The 20,477-nt window shown below is 40.5% G+C and overlaps 1 pseudogene; it reads right to left on the bottom strand.

Moving 5' to 3' along the window:
- The window catches only part of LOC101113546 (steroid transmembrane transporter SLC22A24-like), a 39,817-nt pseudogene that overhangs the window by 11,470 nt on the left and 7,870 nt on the right, over positions 1-20,477 (bottom strand).

Here is a 20,477-nt window from a genome sequence, read left to right as displayed (position 1 = left end):
TGAGTGCTGAAGAATTGATGCTTTTGAACTGTGGTGTTGGAGGAGACTTTTGAGAGTCCTTTGAACTGCAAGGAGATCAAACTAGTCAATCCTAAAAGGAATCAGTCCTGAATATTCATTGGAAGGACTGATGCTGAAGCTGAAACTCCAATATTTTGGTCACCTAATGGGAAGAACTGACTCATTGGATAAGACCCTGATGCTGGGAAAAATTGAAGGCAGGAGAAGGGGACAACAGAGGATGAGATGGTTGGATGGCATCATCAACTCGATGGACATGATTTTGAGCAAGCTCCAGGAGCTTGGTGATTGACAGGGAAGCCTGGTGTGCTACAGTCCATGGGGTTGCAAAAAGTCGGGACGCAACTGAGCAACTGAACTGAACTGATGTGCCAAAATCTGTGCTGTGATGGATTACAGATGGAGTACATTCATCTCCGGTGAAGAGACTGACAGCGTGATACAACTTAAATGTTCATCATATAATCAATTCCGTGTGAGTCTTATTTGGTGTGTTTTCCTCATAGTTTACCTTTAAATATGCCCCCCTCTCTCACAACATGTTATAATCTTTGACGTAAATGGCTTCATGTCCCCACTCTTTAAATGTTGTCAGCCCATCTGACAAGGAGCAGAAGACATTCTTTTACACAGGTTAGGTGTGCAGAACAAGTCAAAAACAGTAGTTTTAGTCTGTGCTGCCTCCACCTCCTCCTGCATGGTCACTCTCAAACCCTTCAATAACAACAAACTCATATCACTTGTCAGCATAGTGCCAGGTATTGTGAAAAGCACAGGTACCCAACAGGACGAGAAAGATGTGCTCCCTTTTTTTGTAGCGTAAGCATATTACACATGTAATCGCCAATGTGAATGTGATATGAAGAAAGGTGCAGGGAGTTAAGGCAGACCCCAGGAAATTAGACAGAAGCAATGATATTTTGAAAATGAGGCCATAGAGCTGGGCAGGGATCCATGAGGGCACATAGGCTGTAGATTCAGATCAGGAAATGAGCTAAATCACAAAGTCCTTGTACAGTGCTCAAAGCTTCTTTTCATGATATAGCCATGAAAGATAAGGGAACTGAGCTTACATTCTCAACTAACTGCCCTTTTTAGAAAAGCAGCTTGTCTGTCTCAATAAGGAGAATGCAGGTGTCAGTTTATTTCTTCCTCCAACCCAGTAACCACTTTCCCTTTCCTGCTGCTCACCTTCATGTTCAAGGCTTCTTCAGCATTCTTCATTTCATTTCGGTGTGCAACTTTCTTAAGTTTCATTAAGCCCTCATCTGGTTTATTTGTGACAATCAGCCACTGAGCAGATTCAACCAACAACCTGATGAAAGAAGGGCACACAAGTGCAGTCAGCTCTCCCTTGCTTATTTGTCACCTGATTATCGGCAACAGATACTTTTTGCTCTTCATCTATATCTAGACTTCACTTGTTGGATTAGGAAAGAAATTATGTTCTGTTATACAAATACTAGGAAAATAGGAGAATGACTATTGTGGGCATTGCACCTGAAAGGTATAGCACATGCAGTCCCAAAGAGACTTGGGAGTCAAATTTCCTCTGTGCTTAATCAGCAGATTTTCCAAGAAGCTTATGAGGCTTAAGCTTGAGAGTCTTCCACATGCATAATTACCTTCCAAAGTTTGTCTTAGGTTCTATCAAATTTGTCCTCACAGTATATATTTATAAAATACTCTTTTTTAAAAAAGCCCCCCAATTATGTAAGCTTGAAGCCCAACAACATGTGCAAGTACTCCAACCATGACCTGCTCTTAGTAACCTGTTGTTAGTAGCTAAGTACACAGATGAGTCACTTATTTAAATCAGTCTCAGTTTTCTCATCAATGTGGTGGAGAAAGCAATGCCACCATCCTTGTGGGCCTGAGACTAGAATGACATAACGGTTATGTCTGGCATGGATTGCACTTTCCTCTCGGCACCCCACTCCAGTACTTTTGCCTGGCAAATCCCATGGACGGAGGAGCCTGGTAGGCTGCAGTCCATGGGGTCGCGAAGAGGTGGACACGACTGAGCGACTTCCCTTTCACTTTTCACTTTCATGCATTGGAGAAGGAAATGGCAACCCACTCCAGTGTTCTTGCCTGGAGAATCCCAGGGACGGGGGAGCCTGGTGGGCTGCCGTCTATGGGATCACACAGAGTCAGACATGACTGAAGTGACTTAGCAGCAGCAAACTCCTCTCAGTGTATTACATATATAGTCATTTCTTTATGATTGATGAAATCTGATTCTCCCTAGACTGATTTTAAGTGCAATGATGAAGTTTACTACAAATAAATGTTAAAATTATCTAAGGGGGGGTGGGGCTGCGGGCGGCTGCGACCCCGCGCACTAAGCGCGGGCGGCTGCGACCCGGCGCACTAAGCGCGGGCGGCGGCGAAGCGTTACCCCACGTCCGAGGTCAGGAGCAGTGGCCGAGAGTGCCAGGCTGCGACAGCACAGGAACGCCGAGAGGACCTACCCAAGTCCAAGGTCAGGGGCAGCGGCCGAGAAGAGTTACCCCACGTCCTAGGTCAGTGGCGGCCAGGAGGAGACACCTCGAGCACGAGTCCAGGGGCGGTGGCCCTGAGGAGCCACTCTGTGCTGGAGGCCAGGGACGGCAGCCAGGAGGAGCCACGCTGCACACCAAGCCAGGGGCAGCAGCTGGGAGGAGCAACCTGAGGAGCGGTGGGTGCTTGGGCACAGGAGGGCCTAGAGGAGCTATCCCACGTTGAAGGTCAGGAAGGGCAGCGGTAAGGAGATACCCCTCATCCAAGGTAAGGAGCAGTGGCTGTGCTTTGCTGGAGCAGCCTTGAAGAGATACCCCATGCCCAAGGTAAGAGAAACCCAAGTAAGATGGTAGGTGTTGCAAGAGGGCATCAGAGGGCAGACACACTGAAACCATACTCACAGAAAACTAGTCAATCTAATCACACTAGGACCACAGCCTTGTCTAACTCAATGAAACCAAGCCATGCCCACGGGGCAACCCAAGACAGGCGGGTCATGGTGGAGAGGTCTGACAGAATGTGGTCCACTGGAGAAGGGAATGGCAAACCACTTCAATATTCATACCTTGAGAACCCCATGAACAGTATGAAAAGGCAAAATGATAGGAACTGAAAGAGGAACTACCCAGGTCAGTACGTGTCCAATATGCTACTGGAGATCAGTGGAGAAATAACTCCAGAAAGAATGAAGGTATGGTGCCAAAGCAAAAACAATATCCAGCTGTTGATGTGACTGGTGATAGAAGCAAGGTCCAATGCTGTAAAGAGCAATATTGCATGGAAACCTGAAATGTCAGGTCCATGAATCAAGGCAAATTGGAAATAATCAAACAAGAGATGGCAAGAGTGAACGTCGACATTCTAGGAATCAGCGAACTAAAATGGACTGGAATGGGTGAATTTAACTCAGATGACCATTATATCTACTACTGTGGGCAGGAATCCTTCAGAAGAAATGGAGTAGCCATCATGGTCAACAAAAGAGTCTGAAATGCAGTACTTGGATGCAATCTCAAAAACGACAGAATGATCTCTGTTTGTCTCCAAGGCAAACCATTCACTATCACAGTTATCCAAGTCTATGCCCCAACCAGTAATCCTGAAGAAGCTGAAGTTGAACGGTTTTATGAAGACCTACAAGACCTTTTAGAACTAACACTCAAAAAAGATGTCCTTTTCATTTTAGGGGACTGGAATGCAAAAGTAGGAAGTCAAGAAACACCTGGAGTAACAGGCAAATTTGGCCTTGGAATGCGGAATGAAGCAGGGCAAAGACTAATAGGGTTTTGACAAGAAAATGCACTGATCATAGCAAACACCCTCTTCCAACAACACAAGAGAAGACTCTACACATGGACGTCACCAGATGGTCAACACCGAAATCAGACTGATTATATTTTTTGCAGCCAAAGATGGAGAAGCTCTATATAGTCAACAAAAACAAGACTGGGAGCTGACTGTGGCTCAGATCATGAACTCCTTATTACCAAATTCAGACTCAAATTGAAGCAAGTAGGGAAAACCACTAGACCATTCAGGTATGACCTAAATCAAATCATTTATGATTATACAGTGGAAATGAGAAATAGATTTAAGGGTCTAGATCTGATAGATAGAGTGCCTGATGAACTATGGAATGAGGTTCGTGACATTGTACAGGAGACAGGGTCCAGAACATCCCCATGGAAAAGAAATGCATAAAAGCAAAATGACTGTCTGGGGAGGCCTTACAAATAGCTGTGGAAAGAAGAGAGGTGAAAAGCAAAGGAGAAAAGGAAAGATATAAGCATCTGAATGCAGAGTTCCAAAGAATAGCAAGAAGAGATCCTTCCTCAGCAATCAATGCAAAGAAATAGAGGAAAACAACAGAATGGGAAAGACTAGAGATCTCTTTAAGAAAATTAAAGATACCAAGGGAACACTTCATGCAATGATGGGCTCGATAAAGGACAGAAATGGTATGGACCTAAGAGAAGCAGAAGATGTTAAGAAGAGGTGGCAAGAATACACAGAAGAACTGTACAAAAAAGATCTTCATGACCCAGATAGTCATGATGGTGTGATCACTCACCTAGAGCAAGACACCCTGGAATGTGAAGTCAAGTGGGCCTTAGAAAGCATCACTACGAACAAAGCTAGTGGAGGTGATGGAATTCCCTTGAGCTGTTTCAAATCCTGAAAGATGATGCTGTGAAAGTGCTACACTCAATATGCCAGCAAATGTGGAAAACTCAGCAGTGGCCACAGGACTGGAAAAGGTCAGTTTTCATTCCAATCCCAAAGAAAGGCAATGCCAAAGAATGCTCAAACTACCCCACAATTGCACTCATCTCAAACACTAGTAAAGTAATGCTCAAAATTCTCCAAGACAGGCTTCAGCAATTCGTGAACCGTGAACTTCATGATATTCAAGCTGGTTTTAGAAAAGGCAGAGGAACCAGAGATCAAATTGCCAACATCCACTGGATCATGGAAAAGCAAGAGAGATCCAGAAAAACATCTACTTCTGCTTTCTTGACTATGCCAAAACCTTTGACTGTGTGGATCACAATAAACTGTGGAAAATTCTGAAAGAGATGGGAATACCAGACCACCTGACCTGCCTCTTGAGAAACCTGTATGCAGGTCAGGAAGCAACAGTTAGAACTGGACATGGAACAACAGACTTGTTCCAAATAGGAAAAGGAGTACATCAAGGCAGTATATTGTCACCCTGCTTATTTAACTTATATGCAGAGTACTTCATGAGAAACACTGGACTGGAAGAAACACAAGCCGAAATTAAGATTGCCGGGAGAAATATCAATAACCTCAGATATGCAGATGACACCACTCTTGTGGCAGAAAGTGAAGAGGAACTAAAAAGCCTCTTGATGAAAGTGAAAGAGGAGAGTGAAAAAGTTGGCTTAAAGCTCAACATTCAGAAAACGAAGATCATGGCATCTGGTCCCATCACTTCATGGCAAATAGATGGGGAAACAGTGGAAACAGTGTCAGACTTTATTTTGGGGGGCTCCAAAATCACTGCAGATGGTGACTGCAGCCATGAAATTTAAAGACGCTTCCTCCTTGGAAGAAAAGTTATGACCAACCTAGATAGTATATTCAAAAGCAGAGACATTACTTTGCCGACTAAGGTCCGTCTAGCCAAGGCTATGGTTTTTCCAGTAGTCATGTATAGATGTGAGAGTTGGACTGTGAACAAAGCTGAGCACTGAAGAATTGATGCTTTTGAACTGTGGTGGTTGGAGAAGACTCTTGAGAGTCCCTTGGACTGCAAGGAGATCCAACCAGTCCATTCTGAAGGAGATCAGCCCTGGGATTTCTTTGGAAGGACTGATGCTAAAGCTGAAACTCCAATACTTTGGCCACCTTATGCAAAGAGTTGACTCATTGGAAAAGACTTTGATGCTGGGAGGGGTTGGGGTCAGGAGAAGAAGGGGACGACAGAGGATGAGATGGCTGGATGGCATCACGGACTCGATGGACATGAGTTTGAGTGAACTCCGGGAGTTGGTGATGGACAGGGAACCCTGGGGTGCTGCAATTCATGGGGTCACAAAGAGTCTGACACAACTGAGTGACTGAACTGAACTAAATATTACCATAAACATCCATTTTACAAGTATGTGTATCTAGCAAAGTAGAGAGTCTCTAGAATGTCTAGAACACATGGAGCTAAAAGTATACTTGAGTCTCTAAATTACAGCTGAAAAAAAAATGTGAGTTGCTCAGTCATGTCTGACTCTTTGCGACCCCATGGACTGAATATACTACTAGGCTCCTCTGTCTATGGAATTCTCCAGGCAAGAATACTGGAGTGGGTTGCCATTCCCTTCTCCAGAGGATCTCCTGGACTAGGGGTCAAACCCAGGTTTCCTGCATTGCAGACAGATTCTTCAATGTCTGAGCCACCAGGGAAGTCCTGAACCACTGCAAAGTATCATGGAACAATGCATTAAAGTTGTTAAAGCTTTATGTAAAATCACTCAATTGAATCTGGATTTTCAGTTCTCAAGCATCATGTTTTCCTAGAACAATATGAGCTCCATAAGCCAAACAGAAGAAATTACATAAGTTTTTCAGGGGAAAGATTAATGTGAGATGGTGAATCAAGGGGAAAAGAAGGTGAAAGACAAATGAGGAAAAGGGAATTCGCTTTTCCTTGGGCATCAGGAGAAGAGGAATTCAGTGTATATGACTTGGACTACATAGGATGTGCTAATATATACACCCAGTAATAGAAACTAATGTACAGATTTGGGGATTTGGAATTCCTCCGCAAGGTTTGAAATAGAATTCTTTAAAAATTCAAATAGTCCACCAAAAAACTGGAAAATGTAAAAACATAGGAACAAAAATAACACCAAATAATCATTTTAGTAATCATTATTATCATCAAGATTGAAGGCAGGAGAAGGGGACAACAGAGGACGAGATAGTTGGATGACATCACTGACTCAATGGACATGAGTTTGAGCAAACTCTGGGAGGTAGTCAAGGACAGGGAATCCCGGTGTGCTGCAGTCCATGGGGCTGCAGAGTCAACCCCGTGAACTGAACAACTGAACAGCAACAACAACATAATCATCAAGAAAATTATGTAGAAAAAATTAAAGTGACAGACTGAAACGAATCATAACAATAATCACATCAAACAAATTGCTAATGACCTAAACCATCTATCACATGAAGGAGATTATCAAAGGGTTAAAAAAAGACCTAATTTTAAGTACAATAGTACTTAAAATATTGTGGGTTGAAAGTAAATTGACAGTAAAAAAAAATTAGTTCAAATAGTAATTATAAGATTCCTCGTGTCTTTACATTATCATCAAATAAAAGAGATTTCAAACAAAATACATTTAGAGAAATAATAATTCTGAAAAGGTCAAATGTATATGAACTCAACAAAAGCTTGAAATACATGAAATAAAACTGACAGAATTAGATACAGAGTTCATATTTTGCAATCATTACTTTATAACTCTTCATTCACCTTATTCTTCTGATACCTTAAATCTACTTTCTGCCTCCACTAATTTACCTAGTTTTAACCAGTTCTTGTTAAAAAGCAGAGATATTACTTTGCCGACAAAGGTTCGTCTAGCCAAGGCTATGGTTTTCCCAGTAGTCATGTATGGATGTGAGAGTTGGACTGTGAAGAATGCTGAGTGCTGAAAAATTGATGCTTTTGAACTGTGGTGTTGGAGAAGACTCTTGAGAGTCCCTTGAACTGCAAGGAGATCCAACCAGTCCATCCTAAAGGAAATCAGTCCTGGGTGTTCATTGGAAGGACTGATGCTAAAGCTGAATCTCCAGTATTTTGGCCACCTCATGCAAAGAGTTGACTCATTGGAAAAGACCCTGATGCTGGGAGGGATTGAGGGCAGGAGGAGAAGGGGACGGCAGAGAATGAGATGGCTGGATGGCATCACCGACTCGATGGACATGAGTCTGAGTGAACTCTGGGAGTTGGTGATGGACAGGGAGGTCTGGCGTGCTGCAATTCATGGGGTTACAAAGAGTCTGACACGACTGAGCGACTGAACTGAACTGAACTAGTTCTTGTGAATTCTGTTTCACAATGATAGGAAGAGCTGACATTGAAGGATCAAAAAGCAATGTCACTGTGAACACTTGGCCGCCGCAAGCCAATTATCCCTGCGGTAAATTTTTGGACACCTCCTGCTTAAAACCCCAAAGGTCAGAAAGATCATTCTTTTGTAAGTGGGTGCATACTTTTGTCCTTCTGTGCCTGGTTTATTTCATTCAGCATATTTTTCTCATAGTTTATTTATGTTGTACCAAGTACCAGAATATCATTCTATTTTCCATTTCTACAGAAAACAATGTTGGAATTTTGATAGGGATTTCATTGAAACTTGATTGCATTAAGTAGATTGACTTGTTGCCAACATTAATCTTCCTATATCATTAACACAGGATTCCTTTCCATTTATTTATGGCTTTTCTATTTCTTTCAGCAAGGCTTTATAGTTTACAGTATACAAATCTTTTACCTGTTAGATTAATTTTATTGATAGGTAGTTTATTCTTTTAGAAGATATTGTAAGTGTAATAACTTGCTCAATTTCATTTTCTGCTTGTTCATTGTGGTTATATAATACAGTACACTGTATTGGTGTTTTTCTTTCTCACTTAAAAGTCTATAAGCAATACATGCTGGAGAGGGTGTGGAGAAAAGGGAACCCTCTTACACTGTTGGTGGGAATGCAAACTAGTACAGCCACTATGGAGAACAGTGTGGAGATTCCTTAAAAAACTGGAAATAGAACTGCCTTATGTCTTTACTCCATTGTATATTCTTGCCTCCTTTGTCAAAGATAAGGTGTCCATATGTGTGTGGATTGATCTCTGGGCTTTCTATTTTGTTCCATTGATCTATATGTCTGTCTTTGTGCCAGTACCATACTGTCTTGATGACTGTGGCTTTGTAGTAGAGCCTGAAGTCAGGCAAGTTGATTCCTCCAGTTCCATTCTTCTTTCTCAAGATTGCTTTGGCTATTCGAGGTTTTTTGTATTTCCATACAAATCTTGAAATTATTTGTTCTAGTTCTGTGAAGAATGTGCCTGGTAGCTTGATAGGGATTGCATTGAATTTGTAAATTGCTTTGGGTAGTATACTCATTTTCACTATATTGATTCTTCCAATCCATGAACATGGTATATTTCTCCATCTATTAGTGTCCTCTTTGATTTCTTTCATCAGTGTTTTATAGTTTTCTATATATAGGTCTTTAGTTTCTTTAGGTAGATATATTCCTAAGTATTTTATTCTTTTCGTTGCGATGGTGAATGGAATTGTTTCCTTAATTTCTTTTTCTACTTTCTCATTATTCGTGTATAGGAATGCAAGGGATTTCTGTGTGTTGATTTTATATCCTGCAACTTTACTATATTCATTGATTAGCTCTAGTAATTTTCTGGTGGAGTCTTTAGGGTTTTCCATGTAGAGGATCATGTCATCTGCAAACAGTGAGAGTTTTACTTCTTCTTTTCCAATTTGGATTCCTTTTATTTCTTTTTCTGCTCTGATTGCTGTGGCCAAAACTTCCAGAACTATGTTGAATAGTAGCGGTGAAAGTGGGCACCCTTGTCTTGTTCCTGACTTTAGGGGAAATGCTTTCAATTTTTCACCATTGAGGATAATGTTTGCTGTGGGTTTGTCATAGATAGCTTTTATTATGTTGAGATATGTTCCTTCTATTCCTGCTTTCTGGAGAGTTTTTATCATAAATGGATGTTGAATTTTGTCAAAGGCCTTCTCTGCATCTATTGAGATAATCATATGGTTTTTATTTTTCAATTTGTTAGTGTGGTGAATTACATTGATTGATTTGCGGATATTGAAGAATCCTTGCATCCCTGGGATAAAGCCCACTTGGTCATGGTGTATGATCTTTTTAATGTGTTGTTGGATTCTGATTGCTAGAATTTTGTTGAGGATTTTTGCATCTATGTTCATCAGAGATATTGGCCTGTAGTTTTCTTTTTTTGTGACATCTAGAATATACAATGGAGTAAAGACAATCTCTTTAACAAGTGGTGCTGGGAAAACTGGTCAACCACTTGTAAAAGAATGAAACTAGATCACTTTCTAACACCGCACACAAAAATAAACTCAAAATGGATTAAAGATCTAAATGTAAGATCAGAAACTATAAAACTCCTAGAGGAGAACATAGGCAAAACACTCTCAGACATAAATCACAGCAGGATCCTCTATGATCCACCTCCCAGAATTCTGGAAATCAAAGCAAAAATAAACAAATGGGATCTAATTAAAATTAAAAGCTTCTGCACAACAAAGGAAAATATAAGCAAGGTGAAAAGACAGCCTTCTGAATGGGAGAAAATAATAGCAAATGAAGCAACTGACAAACAACTAACCTCAAAAATATACAAGCAACTTCTGCAGCTCAACTCCAGAAAAATAAACGACCCAATCAAAAAATGGGCCAAAGAACTAAATAGACATTTCTCCAAAGAAGACATACGGATGGCTAACAAACACATGAAAAGATGCTCAACATCACTCATTATTAGAGAAATGCAAATCAAAACCACAATGAGGTACCACTTCACACCAGTCAGAATGGCTGCGATCCAAAAATCTGCAAGCAATAAATGCTGGAGAGGGTGTGGAGAAAAGGGAACCCTCCTACACTGTTGGTGGGAATGCAAACTAGTACAGCCACTATGGAGAACAGTGTGGAGATTCCTTAAAAAATTGCAAATAGAACTACCTTATGACCCAGCAATCCCACTTCTGGGCATACACACCGAGGAAACCAGAATTGAAAGAGACACATGTACCCCAATGTTCATCGCAGCGCTGTTTATAATAGCCAGGACATGGAAACAACCTAGATGTCCATCAGCAGATGAATGGATAAGAAAGCTGTGGTACATATACACAATGGAGTATTACTCAGCCGTTAAAAAGAATTCATTTGAATCAGTTCTGATGAGATGGATGAAACTGGAGCCGATTATACAGAGTGAAGTAAGCCAGAAAGAAAAACACCAATACAGTATACTAACACATATATATGGAATTTAGGAAGATGGCAATGACGACCCTGTATGCAAGACAGGGAAAGAGACACAGATGTGTATAACGGACTTTTGGACTCAGAGGGAGAGGGAGAGGGTGGGGTGATTTGGGAGAATGACATTCTAACATGTATACTATCATGTGAATTGAATCGCCAGTCTATGTCTGACGCAGGATGCAGCATGCTTGGGGCTGGTGCATGGGGATGACCCAGAAAGATGTTATGGGGAGGGAGGTGGGAGGGGGGTTCATGTTTGGGAATGCATGTAAGAATTAAAGATTTTAAAATTTAAAAAATAAAAAACTAAAAAAAAAAAAAAAAAAGGAAAAAAAAAAAAAAAAAAAAAAAAAGAACTGCCTTATGACCCAGCAATCCCACTACTGGGCATACACACCGAGGAAACCAGAATTGAAAGAGACACGTGTACCCCAATGTTCACTGCAGCACTGTTTATAATAGCCAGGACATGGAAGTAACCTAGATGTCCATCAGCAGATGAATGGATAAGAAAGCTGTGGTATATATACACAATGGAGTATTACTCAGCCATTAAGAATACCTTTGAATCAGTTGTAATGAGGTGGATGAAACTGGAGCCGTTTATACAAAGTAAGCCAGAAAGAAAAACACCAATACAGCATACTAATGCATATAGATGGAATTTAGAAAGATGGTAACGATAACCCTGTATGTGAGACGCAAAAGAGACACAGATGTATAGAACAGTATTTTGGACTCTGTGGGAGAGGGAGAGGTGGGATGACTTGGGAGAATGGCATTGAAACATGTATAATATTGTATATGAAACGAATCACCAGTCCAGGTTTGATGCATGATACTGGATGCTTGGGGCTGGTGCACTGGGATGACCCGGAGGGGTGGTATGAGGAGGGGGGAGGGAGGGGGGTTCAGGATGGGGAACACGTGTATACCTGTGGCGGATTCATGTTGATGTATGGCAGAACCAATTCAGTATTGTGAAGTAATTAACCTCCAATTAAAATAAATAAATTTATATTTTAAAACCATAAATAAAGACATACATAGGCTCAAAGTGATGGGACAGGAAAGGATACTCTATGCAGAGTACAATTAAATGAGAATTTTTTTGTCTGATACTTACATCAGACAAATAGACTCCAACCAAAAATGGTAAGAAGACACAAAAAGGTGCATTCAGTTCAGTTCAGTTCAGTCTCTCAGTCGTGTCTGACTCTTTGCGACCCCATGAATCACAGCACGTCAGGCCTCCCTGTCCATCACCACCTCCCAGAGTTCACTCAGACTCACGTCCATCGAGTCAGTGATGCCATCCAGCCATCTCATCCTCTGTCATCCCCTTCTCCTCCTGCCCCCAATCCCTCCCAGCATCAGAGTCTTTTCCAATGAGTCAACTCTTTGCATGAGGTGGCCAAAGTACTGGAGTTTCAGCTTTAGGATCATTCCTTCCAAAGAAATCCCAGGGCTGATCTCCTTCAGAATGGACTGGTTGGATCTCCTTGCAGTCCAAGGGACCCTCAAGAGTCTTCTCCAACCACCACAGTTCAAAAGCATCAATTCTTCAGTGCTCAGCTTTGTTCACAGTCCAACTCTCACATCCATACATGACTACTGGAAAAACCATAGCCTTGACTAGACAGACCTTGGTCAGCAAAGTAATGTCTCTGCTTTTGAATATACTATCTAGGTTGGTCATAACTTTTCTTCCAAGGAGTAAGCGTCTTTTAATTTCATGGCTGCAGTCACCATCTGCAGTGATTTTGGAGCCCCCCAAAATAAAGTCTGACACTGTTTCCACTGTTTCCCCATCTATTTCCCATGAAGTGATGCATTACATAATGATAAAGGAACCATTTATCAAGATGATATATCAGTAATAAATAATTATGCACCTAACACCAGAGCACCTCAGTATATTAAGCAAATACTAACATACGTGAAAGGAGAAATAGACAGCAATACAATAATATTGGTGGACCTCATTACTTTGTTTTCAACAATGTTTAGCCAGATTAAGAAAGTTAGAGAGAAGACTCAAATAAAAAATTAAAAATGAAAGAGGAGACGCAGGGTTATAAGGTACTACTCAAGTATTTCTGTGTTTTAATAAAATAAATAAAACCGTTAATAAAATAAAATGAAACCTTTAATAAAAAAAAAGGTTAACCTATAAGAAATGGATAAGTTCCTAGACACATACAATCTACCAAGACTGAATCATAAAGAAATGGAAAAATCTGAACAGACCAATAATGACTAAGGAGATTAAATCAGTAATATAAACCACCCCTTCTCACAAAGAAAGAAAGAAAGAAAAACAATGCAAAACCTGGACAAGAGGTTTCACAGGTGAATTCTACCAAACATTTTAAAATGAATTAAACCAGTTCTTCTCAAACACTTCCAAAAAATTTGAAGAGGAGGAAACACTCTCAAACTGATCTTAGAAATCCACCACTTTTCTGATTCCAAAGTCAGATAAGGACACTCCAAGAAAACTGCAGACCAACATCTCTGCTGAATACAAATGCAAAACATTCTCAACAAAATATTAGTAAACCAAATACAATAGCACACTAAAAGGATCATAAAACATGATCAAGAGGAATTCACCCCTAGGATGTAAGGATTACTCAAGATATGTGAATTAATAAATGCAAAAAACCACATAATGGAGTGAAAGGTAAATTAGTATGATCATCTCAAGAGATGTAGACAAAATGCAACATCCTTTAGTGATAAAAATAATCAATTGGGTATAGAAGAAATGTACTTCAACATAATAAAGGCCATATATGACAAATCCTCAGCTAATATCATACTCAGTGCTGACAGGTTGAAAAATTTTCCTCTAGGCTTAGGAAAAAACAAGGGTGCCCACTCACACAGGTCACATTTAACATAATACTGTAAGTTGTAATCAGAGAAAGCAGGCAAGAAAAAAGCCATAAAAGTTGGAAAGGAAGAATTAAGTTCTCTCTGTTTGCAGATGCTGTCATCCTATACACAGAAAATTCTAAAGACTCAACCAAAAATTTGTTAGAACTAGTCCACAAATTCAGTAAAGTTACAGGATACAAAATCAACATACAGAAATCAATTGCATTTCTATACACCAACAATGAAGTATGTGAAAAAATTATTAAAGAGAACAATTCCACACACAGTAGCATCAAAAAGCACTTTATTGTAAATTATCATAAAGGCTTTGGTCAGAATATTGGTCAACTCTTTTGTGAATTATATTTGGGGTAATTACATACGAAGTTCACAATTTTCAGGTGAAAGATAAAATGACATTAGGCTTATGGATGGTAAGGGATACTTTAAGTCTCTCATTTCTCCTGTGAATGACTTGAGTGTCTGTCTGCCATTGTTGTCTCTTAATTCAGGATGGACGCTGCTGGCAAAGGATAACCCAAACTTCTCACACAACAAATTGTGACTCCTGAGGTCTATAGATTAATTACCTTATACTAAGATAATATATGGCTGCAAGAATACTTAATACAAGGCTTTTAAAAGCAAGATAAACATCCAGGTTACAACCACAATTATTTTACAATTCCAGTATTACCTCACTATGCACCAGGTTTTATAGAAATGCCTACCAGTTATGGTGGGGCAACCAAGACATGATAACCAGTGTGGGAACCCATAAAGTCATTTAGCTCATTGAATCCAGTAGGGACTTAACACAGAAATCATGGCAAAGGCCAGCAGTGCTGTTTTCTATATCTGTGTTTTTAAAGAAGCTGGACCTCCTGTCTTGAAGCACCTTCCTTTCTGTTCCCATAGATAACTCTTCCTCATATTTCTGGATGAAGTATTATAATACTTACCCTCTAAATACTGTTCTGGAATATCCCCTAGATCTTGTGGAGATGATATTTCTGTGTCCAGTACACAGAGCTCCGTGGCAACAAAATGTCATTCATCACAATGAGTTAAATTCTGCATTTCCATCCATAGCTCCCTGGGAACCAAGGCAACTCACCCCAGAGGAAGGGCAGCAGTGATGTGGAGACACTCACCTGTCTGAGAGATGGCCACATATGAGGCCCCCCACCACCACCATTCCAGCCATGACTAGGGATTGAACCACTGATTTCTGTGACTGATGATCACATTCAAAGTCCCACTGGAAGAGAAGAAACCCAGCACAAAGGAGCGTCACAGCATCTCATAATCCTTCAGTGTGCCCTTCATGAACACGTTTTGTTTTGTTTTTACTATGTTTATTCATCTATATCATTCAAGTCTCAGTTTAAGCATGGCTTTTCTAGAATTTCTCAACCAAGTCTTCTAGGTTATAACAGGATCAGTCTTTATATTCACTTAGCACTGCATACCCCAGCGGTCCTCAATCTTTGCCACACATTGGAAACATTGAGTTTTTTTAAATATAAATGTATTTATTTTAATTGGAGGTTAATTACTTTACAATATTGTATTCGTTTTGCCATACATCAACATGAATCTGCCACAGGTATACACGTGTTCCCCATCCTGAATCCCCCTCCCTCCTCCCTCCCCGTACCATCCCTCTGGGTCGTCTCAGTGCACCAGCCCCAAGCATCCAGTATCATGCATCCATCCTGGACTGGTGATTTGTTTCATATATACATTGAGTTAAAAAAAAATTGAAGTCTAGATTTCACATCTAGAGTGAAATATACTCCAGTCTGTTTCTCTGACAAGAAACCAGGGTATTGAAGTATGTTCTAATTAAAAATAATATTTCCAATTTGCAACTAGATTGAGAACAAGTGAGAAAGAATAATTTTTCACAAGTAATTACTTGTCTAATCACCAGTCTTTACACTAAATGTAAAGCTTTGTGATGTTAGAATTCATATCCAGTTTGTTGATTTCACTGTCCTCAATTTTAAGTGCTTGGCTTTTAAAAAGGTAAGCAATCATTATTGCTGAAAGAATGAAAGACAGGTGGTTACACTAATACTAAGCACTTGAACAGTATTTATGCTATGTTATTCTAAACACCCAGACCATGTACTCACAATAGTAAATGAGGCTTTACCTCAGTCATGATGGTGGAGGAGAACAAGCAGCGATCATACACCCAGCCATACACAGGGCTCTGTGTCCACGTCACTCATGTGGGGAAGGATCCCATTTAGGTGAAGGAGCTGCCACTGTGGGTGGAGGAAGCGATGACATTTCTCTGGCTTCAAGTTAGAATCCAAGGGGATGGAAATTCTCAGGAGGACATCAAGGCTGAGGGTCCCAGTATCATTATCAGAGACAGTGTCATTATTGAGGATGTGGACCCAGCAGCGATGCCCTGGAACAGCTGCAGTGAAGTTCTCCAGCAGTATATGGCATGCTATCATCATGAGAGAAGGCAAGCCTAAAAGCATCTGAAGGATCTGGAATTTCCCCAGGCCACCAATTCCATCCTGGAGGTTCTCAAAAGGCACTGTGAAAAGGTGATATTACAGGGACAAGTTCAGAGGCACAAAAAGTTTCTTTACATTAATTCAAACTATCTATGTGACCTCGCACCAGTTTCTCACTAATGAGTCTTGTCACCTTACTTGCAACAGAGTAGTTTTCCCAGTCCTTTTGTAATCAGGATATAATACTGTTCTTTTTTTAAAGTAAAGTTATAGAGATAATTATTTACCAAAATACTTTCGATTGTTGACAATGAAATCTGTTTAAAGGTTTACTCTCTGAATGTGTTTGTCCTCAGTGGTTATGTAAAATCAGCATTGGACTTTGACATGAACATGGTCTCTAAATAATCTAAGATAAGCCTGCTACACAGTCTTCAGTATTTCTAGAAAATGGAGTTCGAGAGACACTGAAGTAAATTGCTTTATGATTTTTCTGTGGATAGAATAGGAAACAAATGTTTTCTTGTTTAATACTGAATTTGATTAAAATAATTAACAAAACACAGCCATACTAGTTTTCAGTAGCTGATATCATGCTCCAGTTTAAATTACACAAAAAACTTACAATAATTTTAAGTTCCTTGAAATATAGGTACAGGGGAAAGGCAGTGGTAAACTCATGTGAATTTATTTTCTTGGATTTATTTATTGGTTTACATAATATATTATTGGTTTGCATAATATATGGACTTCCTGATGGCTCAGACAGAAAGAATCTGCCTGCAATCCAGAGACCTGGTTCAATACCTGGCTTGGGAAGATCCCCTGGAGAAGGGAATGGCAACCGACTCCAATATTCTTGCCTGGAGAATGCTATGGACAGAGGAGCCTGGCAGGCTACAGTCCATGGGGTCACAGAGTCGGACACAACTGAGCAACTAATACTTTACATAATGTATTAAGTATAATTTATGTGCAATTCTTCAGAATACTGATGAACCGATCCTTTTATCACTATGAAACTGGCCTAGTTATCTCTGGTAATACTGTTTGATTTCAAGTATATATTTTCTCATTTTCATATAGTCATCTAAGTTTCTTATATTTAGCTTTCTCAAGCTATAACTTACCAATTCTTTATATACTTTATTAAAATGTTTAATGAGATAAATGTAGAGTCACATACAGCAGCAAGAAATAATGTAATGAGAAACTGTCTGCACGGTACCCATTTTCCCCCAATAGAAATATTTGCAAAAGAATAAAAAAAAAAAAACAAAAAACACCCTAAAATTAAAAAAAAAAAAAAGCTGACACCAGAAAAAAAAAAAGTATAGTATATTAGTACTAATTTATTGATACTGATACAATGCACTAACCTTATTCAGACTTCCCCAGTCAGTTTTACCTGTACATTTGTGTATGTGTTTTGGGGGGAGGTACTTGGTACCATATGGCAACCCACTCCAGTACTCTCACCTGGAAACTCCCATGGACGGAGGAGCCTGGTAGGCTGCAGTCGATGGGGTCACGAAGAGTCAGACATGACTGAGCTTTTGCTTTCATGCATTGGAGAAGGAAATGGCAGCCCACTCCAGCAATCTTGCCTGGGGAATCCCAGGGACGGGGGAGCCTGGTGGGCTGCCGTCTATGGGGTCGCACAGGGTCAGACACGACTGAAGTGACTTAGCAGCAGCAGCAGCAGTGTATCACCTGTTTGGCTTTGTGCATCCACCACCACAGTCAAGATACTAGAGATCTATCTCCACTGATATGCCTCTTGCATATATATGTATGTATCCCTCTTGAGTATATAAATATACTCACCTTGCACCTGGTCCTGTCTTTCCCTTTGCTATGTTTGGCAACTACTAATCTGTTTTCCACTTTAAAAATCTGTCATTAAAATCTTGTTGTATACAAAGAAAAATATGAGGAAGTGAAGCTGTTAGGAGGTCATTCTTATCTGAGTCCTTCTCTATAGATTAGCTAGCAACTATCCTCAGACAAGTCATTGCTGTGAAAATTCCAGAACTTGAGGACAAGGATGAAGCAATCTCTGAAGGACAAAGATAGAGAAAAACACTTAAGAAGGCCAAGAGGAGTGACTACACTCTGACCACATTATTCCTCCCCCAGCCCAACACAGCACTGCACCAATAGGGCCCCCTTGAGCTTACAGTTTCTCCAGAGAGAAAAAAAAGGATCCAAGTGGACATTCATCTGCCATAGAATTATGACAGGCTTCCCAGGAGGCCCACTCAGGTCTGGCCTTGTGAGAATTGCTAAGGGAATTCCCAGGTTCAATCACTGGGAATCAAATTGAGATGAAGAAGTGGGCAGAGCTCACAGTAACCAGCACTCAAGTTTTGGTGGGCTGCATTTCTGCTTGCCACAGAATCCAAGTAGAGAGCCCAGCCAGTGGTTTTGTTCATCTGCAGAACTGAGCTGGTAGCCAAAGAGCTCAGTTGGAAATTCTACCTTATTTGGATTTCCAGCCTACAAGCCGTCCTAGGCATGGTGCTGGCTTATGGCCCTGCCTGAGCAGGGAAGCAAATTCACAAGTCTGCCTAACTTCTGAGTATAGCTTCCATTTCCACCCAATCAGGAACCCTGCCCAGAGAACCCAGGCAGCCACAGTACCCATCTGTGGACAGGAAGTCAAGCCAGAAGTTCTGCTCTACTTTTAAGAATAATCTCTGAACCCATATAACCAAGCTCCTTGAACAGTGATCTTCAGAGCCCAATTATGGTACTACCTAGCTGCAAAGCCTAGAAAACAGCCTCACCTCATATCCCAACCCACCCTATGACCCTGCCTGATCACTGAACATAGTCTGCAGCCTTATTCATCCCTCTTCCAAAAACCTCACCCAAGTGTAGAACATAGCCTGAAGCCCCACACAGCAAGGAAGGTTGTACAGTGACCTTCCCTGCTGAAGCAGACCTTTAAAGTCTAGCAGAGGAGACTGTTTGCTCATAGCATAGATGCCAATACAAGGAACCAAGGGTCACAGAAAATCAAGTGGACATTAAACCACCAAAGGAATTAAAGCTCCAGGAACTGACCTAAAAGAAATGAATCGCCAGTCCATGTTCGATGCATGATACTGGATGCTTGGGGCTGGTGCACTGGGACGACCCAGAGGGATGGTACAGGGAGGGAGAGGGAGGGGGGTTCAGGATGGGGAACACGTGGATACCTGTGGTGGATTCATGTTGATGTATGGCAAAACCAATACAATATTGTAAAGTAATTAACCTCCAATTAAAATAAATAAATCTATATTTAAAAAAAGAATACAACTGAACTAAAGAATTTAATAGAGAACTTATATATAAGACCAAACATTGCAGAAGAAATCAGTGAACCAGAAGATGGGTCATTTGAAATTATCTTGTTGGAGGAGAGAAAAAGAAAACAAAAATGAAAAAGAGTGAAGAGAAGCCATGGGACTTATGGGACAGCACAAAGAAAACAATACATGCTTATGAAAATCCAAGAAGGGAAAGAGAAAGGGACAGAAAATTAATTTCAAGAAAAAAATGTCTTAAAGAAAAACACCAATACAGTATACTAAGGCATATATATGGAATTTAGAAAGATGGTAATGATGACCCTGTATGCGAGACAGCAAAAGAGACACAGATGTGTAGAGAGGACTTTTGGGACTCTGAGGGACAGGGAGAGGGTGGGATGATTTGGGAGAATGGCATTGAAACATATATACTATCATGTAAGAAACGAATTGCCAGTCTATGTTTGATGCAGGATACAGGATGCTTGGGGCTGGTGCATGGGGGTGATCCAGAGAGATGATATGGGGTGGGAAATGAGAGGGGGGTTCATGTTTGGGAACTCATGTACACCCGTGGTGGATTCATGTCAATGTATGGCAAAACCAATACAGTATTGTAAAGTAAAATAAAGTAAAAATAAAAATTAAAAAAAAATTCCCAAGCATGGGAAAATAAATGAACATCAGATTCATGGCACCCAGACCCCAAATAA

This window comes from Ovis aries, chromosome 21 (genome assembly GCF_016772045.2).
Source record: "Ovis aries strain OAR_USU_Benz2616 breed Rambouillet chromosome 21, ARS-UI_Ramb_v3.0, whole genome shotgun sequence".
Taxonomy (NCBI): domain Eukaryota; kingdom Metazoa; phylum Chordata; class Mammalia; order Artiodactyla; family Bovidae; genus Ovis; species Ovis aries.
Note: the sequence above shows the minus strand (reverse complement) of the source record. Positions and strands in the feature narration are given on the sequence as shown.